Below are 20,027 nucleotides of genomic sequence, written 5' to 3'. Positions count from 1 at the left end.
ACAGGGCTGCTCTAACTTGCACTGAATCATAGAATCATAGAATCATAGAATATAAGGGTTGGAAGGGACCCCAGAAGGTCATCTAGTCCAACCCCCTGCTCAAAGTCCAACCCCCTGCTCAAAATAGTTCCCTGGAGATTGTTTTGCTGACCCAGGATTGCTAAAGCATAAGGTGCTTTGCCACACTGCCTCTAGCCTGTCATGACCTTTCTGTGGCCCTGCATATGGGTAAGGAGTGGATGGTAGTACGGTGTAGCTGACCTGATGCTGCCAGGGGAATCACCAGCTTTAAGTTGCTTTGCACTGCATGAATTACGAAAAGAGGACTTATCCTAGGCCAAGGATTTAGCTCACAATGTTTGCATTCAACCTCAACAGTTGTGCTCGAGTATTGACTGCAACCTGGCAGTGTTTGTTTATTTATTTAAGTTATGAAAAGTAGCTACTGCATGCAAAGCCCACTAAAATCAATGGAAAACCTCTCACTGATTTCAGTGGCCTTTGGATCAGGCTCATGTGCAGGGATTTTGTTATTGTGTTTTTTTTTAATATCTTCTTCTGCTGTGCTGACATTAAGAATCAATAAGCTACTGAGTCTCACTGTAGAACTATTAAACATTTCATTAGAAAAGTGAAAATGAAATCTGACTGAAGCCAAAATTCTATGTTTCTAAATCATCTCATTTCAGATAAATTAATTAAATAAGGTGGTAGATGGAGATAGCAAGGAAATCCTGCTCTTGTAGCCTTCCTCGTGTGAGTGGTCCTAAGTCACATGTGTAGTGACATGGACCTCAATGGGATTCCTACTGTGAGCAAGGATACTTACAGCCTCAAGCTCTAACATTCAGACCGGTTACGCCATGCTTAATTCATCCAAATGACCAAGTATTGCTATGCAGAAGATTGAAGGTTAACCTGTTTTATAGCAGGCTACTTTATTATTTTCTCATCTATATAGCCCCCTCATGCTATAGGGTATGGAGTTCACATGGGCCATTGGGTGGGTGGGGGGGGCAAGTGGATCAGCTCCTATCTGGGGGGTTAGTAGGAGTGACACAGTTAGCCTCCTGGGCAGTGCAGCCACTGCAGGCTGACGGTTTCATCCCCATCCTTCCTACTTCCTTAATCTAGTTGCTGGATCTTCTGACTACCTGTCTTGGGGGCTTGGAGGAATTTTTCCCATATGGTGAAACTGACGAAGTGCTGAGTGAGATTTTTCATCTACTCAGCATCTAGGAGCTCTGCTTTTGTGGGGACAAGGGGAGGTGCTGTGTTAATTTACAACTGTCAGAACTCTGGTGTGTTCCAGTATGGTTAGTGGGTAAGAAGGGGTCCAACTGAGGAATCTATTGCCCAGTGGACTGCCTGGGCATTGGGCTTGGGCACTCACATGGCATGGTGAGGGGATATGCTTCTATATCTAGTGCAGCACTTGGCTCACCTCATCTCAGCTCTCCTACCTCCAGTGAGAAGGAGGGCAGGGAACTGGGATTTTGACTTCTAGTCAGTGTTCCTTTGTTGGCCAGAGGGAATAGAGCAGTGGTTCTCAACCTTTTTTCATTTGTGGACCCTACAAAATTTCAAATGGAGGGTGTGTACCGCTTTGGGAATCTGTTGTCTGTATATATAGTTGAATTCTGTTCAGTCAGTTTTCAGTCCTTCACGGACCACAGGTATAGAGGCTTTCACACTCATCCTCAGCTTTATAATATATCAGAAGCCATTGGTGTCAGTTGACATTCATACTCAAATAACACTGCTGGGTAGCTTGGAGTGATTTACACCAGTTGTCATTAGCTAATAAAACTGAGGCCTCCACATTTAGTCCTACTATCATGTCTGTCTCACTTTCATGTTCATATCAAAGGTACTAAGAGAAGGCAGAGGAAAAATAGTACCCTGGAAGACAATAGCTCAGAATGAGAGCTAAAGCTAGGTTATTCATCAAAAGGGGTTTAGTTGCATTTTTTGTTTTGTTTCTGTGTTAATAAATCTTAACATCTACATTTTATCAACCAGGCCTGAAAAGACTTAACAGACAGATATTCAAAACTTCTCATACTAATTTCAGGTGTGCACTTTGAAACAATTTTCAAAGGTATTTTCCAATTTTCAAAGGTATTTTAAGTGCCTAAAGATGCAGAGACACCCCAAAGGGAATTTTCAAAAGCACTTAGGGACCTAACTCTCTTTGAAATTAGTGGGATTCAGGCCCATAGGTGCTTTTGAAAAGCCAGCTGGGGGCCTATCTATATCTTACAAACCACATACCTCACATCAGCTGGAGCTGTGCACAGAGAACACCTCTGAAATTCGGGCCCTATTATTTCTCAGGTTAGGTATCAAAAACTGATGTAATCAAAATGTTGGATTTAATTCATGGCTGGTTTTCACACTCCACATGGATCCATTTTCAGTGCGGCAAACTCACAATCACATATTAGTCAATAATGTGTTTGGAAGTTTGTTAAGAACAGAAAATCAATGTGAAAGAAAAAAAATCTCAGGGTTAAGAAGTTACAGATAAATTTAATTATAGTGAAGAATAAAATTGTCAGACACATAGAAGAACATAAATTTGGGCAAAAGTCAACATGGTTTCTGCAAAGGGAAATCCCAAAAGCAGACTGTGAAGAATTTCAAAAAGACCTCACAAAACTAAGTGATTGGGCAACAAAATGGCAGATGAAATTTAATGTGGATAAATGTAAAGTAATGCACATTGGAAAAAATAACCCCAACAATACATACAATATGATGAGGGCTAATTTAGCTACAACTAATCAGGAGAAAGATCTTGGAGTCATTGTGGACAGTTCTCTGAAAATGTCCATGCAGTGTGCAGCGGCAGTCAAAAAAGCAAACGGGATGTTAGGAATCATTAAAAAAGGGACAGAGAGTAAGATGGAGAATATCTTATTGCCCTTACATAAATCCATGGTACGCCCACATCTTGAATACTGTGTACAGATGTGGTCCCCTCATCTCTAAAAAGATATACTGGCATTAGAAAAGGTCCAGAAAAGGGCAACTAATATGATTAGGGGGTTGGAACGGGTCCCATATGAGGAGAAATTAAAGAGGCTAGGACTTTTCAGCTTGGAAAAGAGGAGACTAAGGGGGGATATGATAGAGGTATATAAAATCATGAGTGGTGTGAAGAAAGTGAATAAGGAAACGTTATTTACTTGTTCCCGTAATAAAAGAACTAGGGGCCACCAAATGAAATTAATGGGCAGCAGGTTTAAAACAAATAAAAGGAAGTTCTTCTTCACACAGCGCACAGTCAACCTGTGGAACTCCTTGCCTGAGGAGGTTGTGAAGGCTAGAACTATAACTGGGTTTAAAAGAGAACTGGATAAATCCATGGAGGTTAAGTCCATTAATGGCTATTATCCAGGATGGGTAAGGAATGGTGTTCCTAGCCTCTGTTTGCCAGAGAGTGAAGATGAACGGCAGAAGAGAGATCACTTGATCACTACCTGTTAGGTTCACTCCCTCTGGAGCAGCTGGCATTGGCCACTGTCGGTAGACAGGATGCTGGGCTGGATGGACCTTTGGTCTGACCCAGTATGGCTGTTCTTATGTTCTAGATCTTTTGTACACCTATGCTTTGCTTACACTACCATTTTCAGGTAATCTCACACCATTGCAGCCCCACGGGTGGACCTTCATCAATGGTAGTCGAAACAAGGCAAAGATGTTTTTACCACTATACCATATATACTTGCAGGATTAGCCAAATGCACACATGACTTGCTGTAGATTCAGTGTACATCAAAGGCAGATTAGACCTTGAGTGTGCCTTCTGAGTTCCAGTGGTGAAACTCTGATTGCAGTGAAGTTAATGTCAAAACTCCCAGTGATCATGCCACAACCAGTGAACAATACGTCGGAAGACCCGGGTATACACGTAATCCACTATTGGAACTGAGTAAATAAAAATGAGATCCCTAAGCAATATTTTCCCATAAGTATCTATACAGGCCCTCATCCTACTACACCAATGAATAGACACTGAAGCCTATATATACACACACCACTTCATGATTAGGCAAAAGTCAATGCTGATGACAAGTTGTCTTGGAATTTTGATTTTTGTGCAACAGTAGTAAAGTGTGTTTTACTCATTTAATTTGGTTCAAACATCCCATTTAATACAAAGCATATGAAGTGCTTGACATTCAAACATAAAATGTATTTTCATTTACTATAAATCATGTATTTAATAGCTAACAGTGTAGTATGTCAACTGCTGAAAAGTAAACTTTTTTTCTACATATCTAATTTATATATCATATTTAATATAAAATTAACAAGTAAGTCAACTCTATTTGCAGGATTATTACTCTTGTCCAGATCAAATCACCTCAAATATTTTACATTCTACTTTTTAAAATTCCCGCAACAGTTTCTATTGGAAAAAAGTAGTCTTCACTTCCTCTTCTATAATGCGGTGTAGAGTTGCAGCATAGTACTATAATATTTGCTGTGCTTCACTACAGAAATGACTGTATTTCAAAGATGCATAAACTATACACACTTTGTGAAGTGATTTGGGAAGTTTATTATAGAAACATTCAATCTAATAATATAACCTACTTTTACTGAATCTGTAAATTTTTGTAACAAGTGTTTGTGCTTTTACTGAATCTATACTATTTTGTAACAAACAATAATGATTTCATGCCAGAATTTAGGCAGACTGCATCCATTTAGAGACAATCACACTACTTTTTGAGTACACATTCTCCTCAATATATTTTAAATGCAGCATGACACACAGAGATTTTCAGGGGCAGAACATTACATTTGTGCAATACAGATGACAAGATGCCTCCACCTCCATGAAATATTTCTATGTATTATAATCAAGCAAGGAAAACATACATCATTTTCCATGTGATATTCAGACTCTAACAAATTATCCAAGAATGTCCCTAAATGTGTTCTGATTTCAGATGTTCTTGCATGTGTACATAATGAAGGGAAAAAGGACTGACAGTCTTAAGACACTGGGCTAGGACTCAGAAGACCTAGGTTCAATTGCCGGTTCTCCCACATACTTCGTGTGGGGCCTGGGGCAAGTCAGTTTCCCTACCTCACAGAAGTGGTGTGTGGAAATTAAGTAATGTTTGTGAGATGCTCAGATACTACAGCAATAGACAGACCTCCTCTCCCTGGCTCTCTTCAGACTTTTGTACGTACGGCAGAAAGGGCAGGAAGAATCAAGCTGCTTGTATACTCCTTGAGGACAAGATGCAAATGCGTTATGGTTTTGTTAGACATCGCAAGCTGTACATGGTGGAGAATGTTCCAGAAACCCTGCTGCTGGTGCACATCACACAATCAAAGCGCCTGTGGCTTTAAAAACTACAATAAAAATCTTAGTATAATAGCATACATACATACACATACACACACATATATATATATATATATATATTTAAAAGGTGTCCTTTAACAGGACTAGAATGATTATTTCATTTTCCCTAGACAAAACGGTACGAATTCTACCCTCAGGGCAACCCAAATTCATCAATAGGGATTGCACAGGCTTAATGGAGGATGAAATTTGGCCTGTGGTTTTCTCCTTCACATAAGGCTCAGACAGTACAATACATCCTGCACTAAATCTGGCCCAGGGTTAATTAAAGGGCTGTAGGTTGACATGTTGACATGAAATGTTGACATTTCTTTAATTTTCAAGTGCACATCTATTCCCTAAAAATGTTGCTGTGCAAAACTGTTGTGGTTAGACAGTATGTAACTATGTAATAATTACTATGTGTCCACTCCCAACTTTCCCACCTAAAGATAAATTCATAATTGTATATTGCGCTGCTTGTTGCTAAAAATAATCTCATAATTGTATCACTATTTGGGATAACTACTGGATTATTAATGCCCTTCAATAAATATGAAAGGAAATAATTCATTACTGTGTGTCATGGACTGTCAATCAATTCTATGAGAGATAATCTATATAAAGCAGTGGCTCTCAACCTTTCCAGACTACTGTACCCCTTTCAAGAGTCTGATTTGTCTTATGTACCCCCAAGTTTTACCTCACTTAAAAACTTACAAAATCAGACATTCACAGCACACTATTACTGAAAAATTGCTTACCTTCACATTTTTACCTTATAATTATAAAATAAACCAATTGGGAAATAAATATTGTCCTTACATTTCAGTGTATACGATACATAGTAGTATAAACAAATCATTGTCTATGAAATTTTTACTTTGTACTGACTTCGCTAGTGCTTTTTATGTAGCCTGTTGTAAAACTAGGAAACTATCTAGATGAGTTGATGTACCCCCTGGAAGATCTCTGAGTACCCCGAGAGGTCACGTACCCCTGGTTGAGAACCACTGGTATAAAGGATATTGTATTTTTATTTCACAATCATGATCTTAGAGTACAGGCTGTTTATCCAAAAAGTCTATTTGGTAGTACCGACTCAGTCAGCCAGGTGAATTTACGAGAACCTCAACTGCATTGTGGGTTCAACACAAACCAATAATATGAGACAACAATCATCTAATAGAAGAGGGCCTAATAAATCATGCAATGCCTCATGTGGATTAAGTGAGAAGCTATTGCAGAAACCATTTTATTTTAGAGCATGTTGCTTTGGCAATCCAGCTAAATAAAAGCTATAATTTTGAATAAGGATCAAAACACAGAACTCTTTAAGACTACAGAGGCCACTGATGCACAAAGATAGTATTTTACATGGTTGAAACAGTTTGACAGAATCAAAGTAATTTTGTACATTGTCTCCTATATGTAAGTCCAAGTCTACTGTGCTTGATTTGTTTTGCACACTTAGAAATAAGAGTGATGATGAGTCAATATAATTGGTATAAAAACTTCAGTGATGTGAACAAAAGGTCAAAAAAGAATGGATCGCCTCTGTGTATATCTGTTCTAAAAGAGAATGGTTTATTTCCTGTAGTACTGGGACAGCCGTTATATAAAATTGTACTTCTAAACAGTGAAGGCCTTTTGAAATTATAAATGGGATATCGTCTAACTAAAAATCTGTAAAACACTCACCATTTCCATTAAATATTTTTTTTGCTATAGCAAGTCAGAACTGAAATATCCCACATCAAACATTTAAAACAGATATGAACTTTAATTATTCTTTGAGATCATGTTCTTTTCTTATGGACACTGAGAGCAGAATGTGTCCTTTCTTGTCCCCTGGAAAGGTTTTCAAAAACTAGCTGAATGTGGTAGAAATTACAATTTAAGGGGTCTATCTTGCAACCCTTACTTACATGTTTAAATATGCTCTTCACTAATAGTACTGCAATGAATAAATTTTGTTCACAGGAGTAAGGGTCGCAGGATTAGACTCTTAATAAGCCACTTCAAACGAACAACATGTAAATATGGGTATTGGTTTTCCAAGATCAGTTAATTGACTTGAGAGGTCTAACGGCCGCTTCAGTTTTGTCTCCATTTAATCTGACCTTCAGTTTAATTTGACCTCTCTGATCAAAATGTCTAGATATTTGACCTTGAATGAACTTAATCAACACTTTCCTTTTTTATTATTATTATTCTGAATAATTTTAAACACACAAATACTCCTGCAGCACTCACAATTTGGCACTACAACATATTTATACTGTGCATAAGAAATTTACTTGGATTGCAGAAGCAAAAATGACAGTAAGTGTTTGACAAAAGAATCCCATATCCATTACCATAATATATCAAATATCCATAGATATCTCCACTCTGTTCCAAATAAAACTGTGAATCCTAACAACCTAGACAAATGTGACTGTCAGCCCCCTCAAATCAATACTCCTGGAATATCAGCTTTTCTCTGTGGCCTAACAATTGCCAGTACCTCTTACATGGGGAAACAGAGAACTCTGACTTTTAGTGGGACATACTGAAATACAAAATATAGGTCAAGCTGATTAAGAGAGAACATCCTCCATGTGATGTTTACATGTGAATTTGCACCACACTGCATAGTGTGATTGTAAATGAAAGAAAAAGACAGTCCTTACTAACTTTCATTACCCAAGTCAGAAATAAGCATGTACAGCTAAAAAGAGGCTAGAGTTACTTTACAACTAATCATTGGACCAATATAAGTAATTTAAAAATAAACAGAATACAAACCCAGGTAAGTTACCTGGACCAAACCTTTTTTATGCTCAACATGTGTGTTTAATATTTTAACAAAATAATACTCTGAGCTTTTAGAAGTTGCCAGAAAACTAAGACACCTCAGCAATAAAAGATTATATCTCTAAATCAATTAAAGCTTAGACTTCACAATTGAATTTTAGATTCCAAAACTGAGTCCAACTCAGTGTAATATAAATATATTTATATTCTGATTTATTACTCAGTAATTAGACATCTCATCACGTGGGCCAAGCTAGATTCGTCCTTGACCTGGTCAGTCATTTGCACTTGTGCCCATACACAAGGAATTAATTTAATTATTTAAATGATGCAAATTAACAACATGAAGCACATTGTTTGTGTGTGTTAGGCTTTTAAAATATTGTTATTATTTTATAATGGAAACCGTACCGAAGCAGTACCAGACTCAAAGGTTCTTTAGAATATCAGCATCTTCTAGGAGAACTCCTTTCATTGCCACCTAGACAAGGAAAAGTTTCCCTAGAAAACATCTCTGATCTTTATGAATGGAAGGACTTATCTCTTTATTTTATTAAATTAGTAAATTTAACGAGTTAATGGAAATATTTAAAACCAGCAATATGTTAGTCTTATGAGTATTGTAATGACTTTTGCATTTTTTCAATACAAGAGTTGAGATGAAATGCAATGAACCACCTTATTAATATCTAGCAAACTAAAAAGAGATTAATATATTTTATCTCTCTAAATTCTGTCTGTAATTTAAAGAAACGATTTAAGATTGCATAACCAAAATTAACCGGTAAATTTGCATAGAGATTTGGAACTATGTTTTTTTAAAGAACAGCGTTAACTGGTGATTTAATTTCCATTTTGCTGATAATTCAATAACTTCCACATTTAGATTACACCTTTCAAATCCATGAAGTTTAAAAAAAAAGTTTCATTGAGCATTATATGAAGTGGTCTACTACTACACATACTCTCTGAGAACATGTATCCTGGGCTGCAGAAACAAAGCTAAAGAAGTACTGCAATGATTTTACTTCTAGACTTTCAGTCCAATATTACGTATGTGGAATAAATATCCAATGTTTATTTTAGTTATGTAGTTTGAACACCTTAAGAAGACAATACCTAAGTACTGTAAATGTAGTCTACTTTAATACAGTATCTCTAAAACCTGATAACATACACTTAGGCAGCAGTGTATTAGCTATGTTCTACATGTAATAGTGGCTTTGAAATAATTTTACAGTTATAAATGGAAGTTTTCTTGCGATACAGCTGACTTGCCTTTACATATTGACGCTCCATGGTTTTTATTTATTTATGTCCCTTCCTCTTCTCCTTTCCCCCCAACCCCCCAATGACCTGTAAAGAATGAGGGAAAAGAAAATAGAAATGATATACTAAAACTAATTTAAATCTTATTGTTCTTTAAGTAGTATAAATTTATCTAAAACATTTGTTATGTATGAATGTGTCTTCTAATATTAAAAAAAATCCTGCTAACAAGAGTTTAAAAAGTATTATTCTGAAGTAAAAGAAGAGTTAAAGAGTTCCATTTGCACTCATTAGGCTGGCTAATTTAAATTTCAGTTTGTGTATATAAAAGAAACAGAAACAAACAAAAAATCTTGTCAAACTGCCACTCCATGTAAGGTCTAACAGGGTCTTGGTGTGGTGTTAGCAAATGTACATTGTCTCAGCAATGTGAGCAATATAATGCCACCAATCTCTCTTCCTCCAAAACCCTGAATTTATTATTAAATACAATTTAGCAACAGCTCAATCACTGGACAGTATGTGATGCACTAAAGCACTTATGTGTTTATCATCTTTACAAGCAACATGAGTAGTGGTGTCCTTTATTGCCTCCTGCAAATCTGCAGCAATGATGCAAGACAGCGTCTTCTTCTTCTTCTTCTTTTTTTTTTTTTAAATTCCCTTTTGGAATACCAATGCCTCCTTTCCCGATTTCTAACCAACATGCCCTGTGCCCAGGATAGTTTCTGAATCACCGATACCTTTCTGCTCTGTTGGTAAAAACTGAAACAAAATTACATTTGGATGGGGTGGGGGCGTTGTAGGAAAAAAACAAACCTAAAACCACAAAGACAACATTAAAACACTTGGGAAGATATCTCAGCAACCGAAGATGAAAATTAATGGACAGAAAGGCAGCAGGGAAATAAGCGACAATCTCCCCCTTCTCCCTGGAACTCGTGCAACTAATGACCTCTCCAAGTGCTGAATTAAAAGGTTCCAGGAGACAAACCGCTCGCAGTCTGGTTATGAGAGAGACATACCAGAAGTTGTCAACTGTGCTAAGACAATTAAAGAAGAGACACAAGGAAAGGAAAGAGAAAGAGAAGGGGAGAGAGGGTGCTGCAGTTTTAGGCGCTGTTGCGGAATGAAAAGCAAGAGAAAAAGCCTGTAGCCAAATAAGAAGTGAAGAGCATTTACCAGCAGCAGCAGCAGCAGGTTGAGCAGCCTGAGTCCCTCACACCATCTCTGGGTGATAACTTAACCCAGTGTTCAGCATCAGCGCGGATTCCTTCACTGAGGGGGGCGGGGGGGCTAGGACACCTCTAGGGAGAGGCGATGCAATATCCCAACGCGCCCTGCGAGCCTCCTCCCCACAGCGCCTGCCTCCTGAGAGCTGAGCCTCAGCGACGGACGGAGCCGCGGCTGCTGCCTGCGAGCTACCCAAGCAGCTCAGTGCCAGCTGCTCTCTGAATCCAGCCCGGCAGACACCAGGTTGCACGAGCCCCTGAATGGGGGGCGCGAGCCAATCCTGGGCTCAGCTGCAGGCAGCGCGCGCGCAGGGGCACCGTGCACAGGCACGGCCGGGAGGCGGCGGCGGATGCAGCAACCGCAAGCAGCAGCCGCCTCTCGGGTCCTGCGACCGGGTGCTCCCGAGGCGATGCCGGCTGCGGAGCGGGGAAGCGGCGACGGTGGCAAGCACCAGGCCTGCTCTTTGCGTTCACGCCGTTACCGACACGCCAAGATTTTGTCTGGTGTTTGCACGGTGGTTTGGGGGGGGGGGTGTGTGTGTTGTTTTTTATCTTGCATTCCCGGCGGTTTGCATTTTGCAAGCTGTAAATCCCGCAGCTGAGCCGCTGATGTGCTTTGCAGTTGTGCGGTTAAGGTAAAGGTGCGGGGAAAGGGGAGAAGGTGATGCACCGGCAGATCGCCCACGCCGGGTTGCTTATGCTAAGGATAGCATGAGGATGGGGAAGCTTTTGGCCGCAGAAGCCAAGCACCGGCTGGTATGAACCATCAGCTCTGGGCCTGCCAGCGGTTGGAGAAAGAGAAGCAGGACACCCACCGCAGGCAGGCACATTGAGAGGGCTCCCTCTCAGCTCCTTCCCTAAGGGGTTGTGAGGAAATAAGTTGGGTGCACAGTTTCAGCTGTAGCCTAAGCAACCTGATTAGTGATGAAATTAATGAAGGAACCTGCAGGAGGATCCTTGAGTGTGGTAGGGCGTCCTTGGGTCTGTTCTAAATCTTGAGCCTAACTCATTTCTCCTGTAGAAACGTGTGTGCAGCTGTAGATCTCTGTAACACATACACAAGCTTCTGTGGCACTATCTGTCTCTTCCTGTAGTTTAGCTGTTGAATCCCCCTCGACTTTGTAAACTCCTTTGGGGCACAGAGTGTGGCACACCATTCATATACCTCCCCCTGGGAAACTGAAGCAGCATTGACTGATAGGGAATGGTTTATTTTGTATAGGAGATGTTACATACGGTGCTTGTTTCCTTTGCACTAGTTATCAACATGAAATAGAGATGGTTTGTTTCACTTTCTATGTAATAATATACAAAAAAATGATCTGACAACTGCCCCAGACTAGCTTTGCTCCCTATGAAATGTAGGGATACTAGAGCAAAGCAGTGTATGGCATTCCAAAGCACAGACCACCTCTTGTAAAGTGAAAAGAACCCATTTGGATACCCCCTAATAGAATTTGGGTGCAGTGAGTTCAGTAACTGTAGCACACCGATTCCATAATGTAAACTTTAATGATAAAGAACAGCAATAAGAGAGAGGGGCATTTCACTTCAAATGGTTTGTGTTTGATTCATGAGAGCGGTAGAGAAATTTCTTCACAGTGCTTGTCAGTAGTCCAGGCACGTGCCCCCAGCCCCCTCATATCCCTGTGTCAGGGCTGCACAACCCAGGCTCAGCCTTAGCTTTCAAACCATTCATTACACAGTCTGTCTAATCATATTTCTACGTTAGAAATAGTGGAGCTTTAAAGGTACAAGAGGGAAGTTGAGTTCATAGACTGACTCTCTAGCTGAAGACTTAGGCCAGGTCTACACTAGAGACCGATAGTGGTATAACTATATTTCTCAGAAAGAAAAGGAGTACTTGTGGCACCTTAGAGACTAACCAATTTATTTGAGCATAAGCTTTCGTGAGCTACAGCTCAATTCATCGGATGCATACTGTGGAAACTGCAGAAGACATAAAAAATCCACACACCTAAGCAACATAGTTAAACCGACTAAATCCCCCCCCCCCCCCGCCCATGTAGGCAGTGCTATGTCCACAGGAGAGTTTCTCCCATCGACCTAGCTACCGCCTCTCAGAGAGAGAGAGATTAACTACGCTAACGGGAGAAGCTCTGTCGGCGTAGTAGCATCTTCACTAAAGCACAACAGCAATGCAGCTGCACTGCTGTTCATGAGGATAAGCCCTGAGAAGGTGAGATTGGTGGAGAGGTGTTTTCTCCACATCATTAGGAGTTACAGTACTTTCACTGAGTTATTCTCCAGGCCCTTGGAAATAGGTAGCAGACTTGAGCAATACAACACAGAGCCTTAACTTCTAGAATGGACACCTGTTTGATGGCCCACATTAGCCTTGATCCTTGCTTTCCTTCATGCTACTACAATTAAGTTGCCTCAAAGGCAGATCAGGCTGGTGTATTTATTCATTACCGTAAAGCACTTTGGAGATGCAAGTGTTGAGTTTTATGTAACAGACCTCAGATTTTCCTCTTTTCCGACACACACCTGGAAACAGGAGTAAAAAGCCACAGCAAAGCAAACCAGAAGTTCAAGAAAGAAAAGAGCAGCAGGCTGCTAAACAGCACTTGATAGGATCCTATAAAACTCTCTCCAGCTACTTGGCAAGGCCAAAAAAAAAAAAAAAGTAGCAGCTTTAATCAATCAGGATATGTAAAAACAGCAGTAAAGAAACCATAGGGACATATAATCCACATCAGCAGGGCTTTTTATAATGGTACTGGTAAAACATAACTGTCTTCAATTCTATATTCCATAAAATAGAAAGTCTATGTGGAGAAGCAAAGCAAACCAGCGTATGGTGCACCAGCGGTGGTAGAGAATCATACTGTCAGTGTCTCGTTGGAGATAAACTACAGTAGAGTTAATTTTCTGACTGTGACTATAGTTTTCTAATTGTCAGCAAAGAACAGGAGTTTTAAGGGGCAATCCAGAAATCAGCGGGGGAGTATCTCTCAGCTCTTCAAGGTTAATTGAGAAGCAGGGTTAGCGGAGTGTGTTAGTAGAGTTTGCTAAATTTATAAGCAGTCCACTTGCCTGAGGACTAAGCCTACATACAAGGATGAAGCACACCCCACCTCTCCCACACCATTTCAAGACAGATATCTGTGTCAGACACTGCAGACTAAGTTCTCACATAACATAGATGGTGATGTGCCTTGATTCTGCTAAGAGACCACTGTATAGAGATGTTGTGACAACTAGGTTAATGGAAAGAATTTCTGTGCCCAGAGACAAATTCTAAACTGCAAAACTGAAGAGTAAAGATGTATTCAAAAGTGAATTGCTTTTAAGGGGTGAGTTTTCCCAAACAAGAAGTGTAGCCTACATTGATAGATTTATAGAAAATAGGCCTACTCTTGTCAGACAAACATGATGCAATTTTTGATGACATAAAAAGTTTGGTTGACAAAGGTAATAACGTTGACATAACATACTTGGATTCACACTAAACAGAAGTTGGTCCAATAAAAGATAATATCTCACCCACCTTGTGTCTCTAATATTCTGGGACCGTCCTGGCTACAACTACACTGCATACGTTGGATGCTGTAAGGCATTTGACAATGCTGCATGACATTCTCATAAGAACTAGCAGTATACAGAATAGACCTAGCCAATATTAAATGGTTTTAAACTAGTTAATGATAGATCTCAAAAAAGTATTTGCAAATAGTGAACCTTTATCCAATAGGAGTGTTTCTAAATAGGGGTTCACACAGTAATCTGTTCTTGACCCAATGCTATTCAGTATCTTTATCAACTATCTGGAAGAGCATATAAAAGTACTGACTAAATTTGAAGATGACAAACAACAAAATGCAGTGGAGTGGCAAATGATGGGGACAGGTCAGTTAAAATAGATAGACCTGCATTACTTGGTAAGGCGGCCTCATTTGAACAACACACATTTTAATGTAGCCAAATGCAAGGTAATATATTTGGGAGCAAAAATGTATGGCATCCAAGATGGGGACTGTGTCCTGGAATGCAGCCAGTCTGAAAAGGATTTAGGGGTCATGACAGATAACAACCAACTGAACCTATGCTCCCAGGGGGTTGCTGTACATAAGAGGGTGAATGCAATGTCCAGTTCTTTTGTCCCCACTTCAGAAAAAGGATGTTTAAAAACTGAAAGTGTTCAGAAAATGGCTCCAAGACTTATTCAAGGTCTGGAAAACATGCCTTAAAAGTGAGAGACTTTAGAAATTCTACCTATTTATTTTATCTAACAAAAGGTTAAGAGGTGACTTGATCATGGTTACAAGTACCTACATGAGGGAGAGATTTCTGGTAATAGTGTTCATAGATAAGGCAAAGTCCTCTAAGTCCTACTGGTCTCTGCAAGCACACCTAGTCGGGTCTCCAACTTAGAGCCAGCACCTTTCTCATGCAATTTTTGCACTCAGATTGGGTCCTGGGTTGCAGTCCTGCATGTATCAACCATGATTTACTTTGGCAGCTTAGATTTATATTCAGACCCTGAAATTCTGTTCCCTCTGGGGCACTGGTAAGTGTTGCAATACCCCTCTGGGGCAATGACCATACAGCCTCCTTAAAGCAATCATTTATATACACAACAAAAGCGTTTCAGCAAAAATGTATCTTAAAAACAATAAAACACTGTACACATACCCAGGTTTTCTTTAAAGCGATTGCCTGAACCTGGGAAGGCCAAATTTCTTATATTCTCTCTGCACATTCTCTCTCTCTCAACCCATCTTCCTAGGCAGTGCTGCTAAGTGACCCCCTTTCCTCAACTTACTTCTCCTCCTCTACAAGTTTTTAACTCTGATTTCTAGCCGCCCAGCTTGGCAAAAACAAGTTTTGCAGCTGACTGGAGCCAGGATCCTTGAAGCTATCAGCTTTCTCCATTGTCTTCCAAATGTGTGCTTGGGTTTACTTATCTAGAACAACTGTGTAGCTTTCCCCTTTGCTCTTCCTACAGACCCCTAAGGGCCCGCTCAGGTCTACGTTTTAAGCCCAACCTAGGCCCAATCACTCGCAACCCAACCCAAGAAGGTCAATCATTTTTCAATCTGACCCTTGCCCTGAGTCTGGGTCAACACCACCACTGTTTTCTTTCCCAGGGGATCAGCGCAGTGGTGACTGTGTGCCCTACTTCTGCCATCCACCGCCCTCTGCTGTGCTGCATGAGCCCTATGGAACGAGAAATGCTGTAACTCATCAGCACAGTCACTGTGGTGGGCAAGCAGGAGGAGAGCTGACCCGACCTGAATGGGTGTGGTTGTTTTCTGACCCAGCCTGGATCCAAACACCTAGAGTTGAGTCCCATCAGGTTCTGGTTGCATTGCAGGGCTCTACCAGTGGCTGAAGCTAAACAGATTTAGACAAGAGATTAAGGTGTGTTTTTTTAACAGTGCTGCCCCAGCAAATAGCTGTGCTTCAATCAGCGTCTGTCTGAGTCTATCTGTCTCCTCTGCTGGATCCACATATAGCATCTGGGAGCCCTTGTTCTGGGGGAAGAAAAAATGTGGCACAAAGTTGTAGCCACAGAAAAACCCTTGGTGATGTTGGAAGGAATGATTTCTACCGCAGCCCTAGTTGGAGTTGAAGTGATCTCTGGCAAGCTTATTAGCATGCAGTTAGGTTCTCTTGTGCTTTTCTCACCTCAAGAATAAATGCACTTACTTTGGAAAAGTTGTGTGGTACCTTATCATCATGGGTAATTATGCAGTTTACAGCTTCTGGGGAGCAGGCAAAGCAGGCCTGCATAGGTGGATTGACATCCTGGGGGAACTTACAGTGCAGGCAGGGAACCGTGCAGTGTAGAAGAACACTGGTCAGAAGGGAAAGAGAGAGAGAGAGAGAGGGGATGGCTGAGGAGCTGGGAGTCTGAAAGTGGGTGTCCTTGGTGTACCTTGAGGAGGAAATACAAGTGCACTTGCTCTGAATTGTAACTGGGCTCCCTTAGTCTCTGGCATATTCCACATCCCAGATGAGTGCTCTAGCCCCTGGGCTAGATGTTATAAGGTGGGAACGACCTCCCGCTCCTGCTCCTGTTTTGTGTGGAGCAAGGCAGGCTCCCAACCCATTCCCACAAGAAGCGCCTTAGGCATCTGACTTCATGGTTCCCATGGATTGTTAAGCAGAGATTGAGCTATAGGGAAGTGCCTATCTTCAAGACGGTGGCAGGGCTTAGCACCCTGCCTTTCTCTGGTTAACATCTACTCTTGGCTAGCTTAGGTGGGGAGCCACCTAGTATGCTAGCTTTTGTGGATCGCATTTCAAGGCACTATCTCTCCCCATTCATTGCAATAGGGAACAAAGGTGCCTAACTCATACTTTGTGGATTGCAGTGTTCTTGTTATTTTCTGGGCACCTAAAAGTTAGGTGCTATGGGACTCAGCATTGCAAGATTGAAGGCCCTTTATAGATCCCATCTTGTAACCATAAATTAAAAAAGTATATAGTTTTACCTACATACTCTGCCTTTTTGTACCAAGAGGAAAAATGATAGCAGTAAAAGGAGAATACATAATATTTTGGTTTTTGTGAGGGAACTAGGGGCTTTCTAAATTGAACTAAGGGGAAAATGAATGCTTGTTTCTGGCATCAGAAATTTATTTTCTTTCAGCTGTGATGAAGCATCACTGGTGTGGGTTGAGCAGTACTACAGATAAAATATGCTTTTGCTGTAGCATGAATAAATGAGTTACCTACAGTCTTGGGTATCAGCAGGAGTAAATGGCAGCACAAAGATCAGTTCTAATGCATGACCTCGCTGAAAAGTCAGTTTAATTGCCAAGAGTTTCATCCAGTGGAAATATTTCTCGAATAATACATGTAGAATGAGATGAAGGGAGGGAAACTAGCAAAGTGTAAAGGATACAGTAGGTGAACATTTTTTGCCTAATATTGAAACCCACTCAAACATCATGAGGTTTAGAAACTGACAGATAAAAACCCCAACAACATTAAAAAGTTAGTGTTCTGCTTAGGAGGGAGAATGTAAACAAGAAGCAGATAGAAATCATCCAGTGGAAGAGTCGTGAAAATACAGAGAGTGATGCGGCAGATGTGGGGGAGGGGGGTTGAAAATGACCAGAGTGAGGAGAGAGAAAGCAAAAATATAAGTGTGGTTTACAGTACATAATAGATTCAGGGGAACAGTTTAGTTTTTTGGGTGATGTTTTTCTATCTGTGAAAAAAGTTCCTGCTCTACCTTGGTGGGTCTTGCGCTTATTGGCGGATTTGCTTGCCTTGGAGCTTCACGGCAACCCTCAACTTGGCTGTTTTTCTGAACCCACAGTCCAGGTCGACTCCTCCTGTGTCTGACCAGGAGTTGGGAGGATTTGGGGGGAACCCAGGCTCACCCTCTACTCCGGGTACCAGCCCAGGGCCCTGTGGAATGCAGCTGTCCAGAGTGCCTCCTGGAACAGCTGTGCGACAGCTACAACTCCCTGGGCTACTTCCCCATGGCCTCCTCCCAACACCTTCTTTAGCCTCACCACAGGACCTTCCTCCTGGTGTCCGATAATGCTTGTATACCTCAGTCCGCTTTCTCACTCTCAGCTCCTAGTGCCTCTTGCTCGCAGCTCCTCACACACACACCACAAACTGAAGTGAGCTCCTTTTTAAAACCCAGGTGCCCTGATTAGCGTGCCTTAATTGATTCTAGCAGCTTCTTGATTGGCTGCAGGTGTTCTAATCAGCCTATCTTAATTGTCTCCAGAAGGTTCCTGATTGTTCTGGAACCTTCCCTGTTACCTTACTCAGGGAAAGGGGACCTACTTAGCCTGGGGCTAATATATCTGCCTTCTATTACGCTCCTATAGCCATCTGGCCCGACCCTGTCACATATCCTTAAGACATTAATAGAGATTTTCCTATAGCTAGAAAATAAACATAGTTTGTTTTGTTCTTTTTAATTGACTACCCTTAGTGGGATGGGAGGTGTGGAGGGAGAATAGGTTTAAATTAAAATAGAAAAAGTGTGCTAATTTTGTGAACCCAGAAATAACAACAGGTTTACCAATCCTTGAACTTCACTGGGCTCAGTCAGCTCTAGTAAATATAAGCGCAAGGCAAGAATTTAATTTTCTTCACATGAAAGAATTAATGTAACAGGGTAGGAAAATTAGGAGAATTAATTCCATGTACTGATACATAGGAACATGAGAATGGCCATACTGGTCAGACCAATAGTCGATCTAGCACAGTATCCTGTCTTCTGACAGTGGCAGGTGCCAGCTGCTTCAGAGGGAGTGAACAGAAGACTGGGTTGCATCCTTGACCATTTTGGCTAATAGCCATTGATAGACCTGTCCTCCATAAACTTATCTCATTCTTTTTTGAGCCCAGTTATATTTTGGGCCTTCACAACATCCCATGGCAATGATGGCACAGCTAGACTATGGGTTGTGTGAAGAAGTACTTCCTTATGTTTGTTCTCCGTTCTTTTCATCAGGTGTCCTCTGGTTGTTGTGTTACATGAAGGGGTAAAACAACAATTCCTTATTCACCTTCTCCACATCATTCATGATTTTATAGACCTTTATCACATTTCCCTAGTTGTCTTTTCCCCAAGCTGAACCAGTCTCAGTCTTTTTAACTCTCATGTGGAAGCTGTTCCATAACCCTAATCATTTTTGTTGCCCTTCTCTGTACCTTTTCCAGTTCTAATAGATCTTTTTTCAGATGGGGCGACCAGAATGGCACATCAATGTGTGGGTGTACCATGTATTTATATAGTGGCATTATATGTTTGGTCTTATTATCTATTCCCTTCCTAATGGTTTCTAACACTCCGTTAGCTTTTTTGACTGCTGCTGCACACTGAGCAGATGTTTTCAGAGAACAATCTACAATGACTCCAAGATCAGTCTCTTGAATGACAACAGTTAATTTAGACCCCCATAATTTTGTATGGATAGTTGAGATTATGTTTTTCCAATGTGCATTACTTTGCATTTATTAACATTGTATTTCATCTGATCCCTTTGTAACTCTTCACAGTCTGCTTTGGACTTAAATATCTTGAAAATACAGAGCAATCATGTCCTGTTCCTATGCAACAATAATGTCACTATGAACATAGTCCACTAACAGGCATGGCCTAACAAATTTCATTACTGCTTAACAGCATGGATGTTCTCTAGAATGTGATGGAAACACAAGGCACCTCTCTAAAGAGTCTGACTATAGTTAGCAGAAGACCCCTCACTATCTTGATTCAAACTACAGTAGACATTTAACTTTATTTATCATCCTGTTCTTAGGGTAAATGTGTGAAATTGTGGCCTTCAATTATAAGCAATGTCATCTTCTGCTGTGGAGACACTACCTACTGAAGAATAAATAGCAGAGTTTAT

General features: G+C 40.7%; 1 protein-coding gene across 2 annotated transcripts in view; it reads right to left on the bottom strand.

Moving 5' to 3' along the window:
- Positions 1-20,027, bottom strand: part of TENM2 (teneurin transmembrane protein 2) — a 2,093,216-nt gene that overhangs the window by 1,075,036 nt on the left and 998,153 nt on the right. The window contains exon 1 of one of the 2 annotated variants that reach the window (XM_048860041.2): positions 10,619-10,891. The exons of the other annotated variant lie outside the window; for it this stretch is intronic. The gene's annotated coding sequence lies outside the window, so the exon portion shown is untranslated. Of the gene's footprint in view, positions 1-10,618; positions 10,892-20,027 lie in introns of those variants that run through there. 2 annotated transcript variants of the gene reach the window in all.

This window comes from Caretta caretta, chromosome 8 (genome assembly GCF_965140235.1).
Source record: "Caretta caretta isolate rCarCar2 chromosome 8, rCarCar1.hap1, whole genome shotgun sequence".
Taxonomy (NCBI): domain Eukaryota; kingdom Metazoa; phylum Chordata; order Testudines; family Cheloniidae; genus Caretta; species Caretta caretta.
Note: the sequence above shows the minus strand (reverse complement) of the source record. Positions and strands in the feature narration are given on the sequence as shown.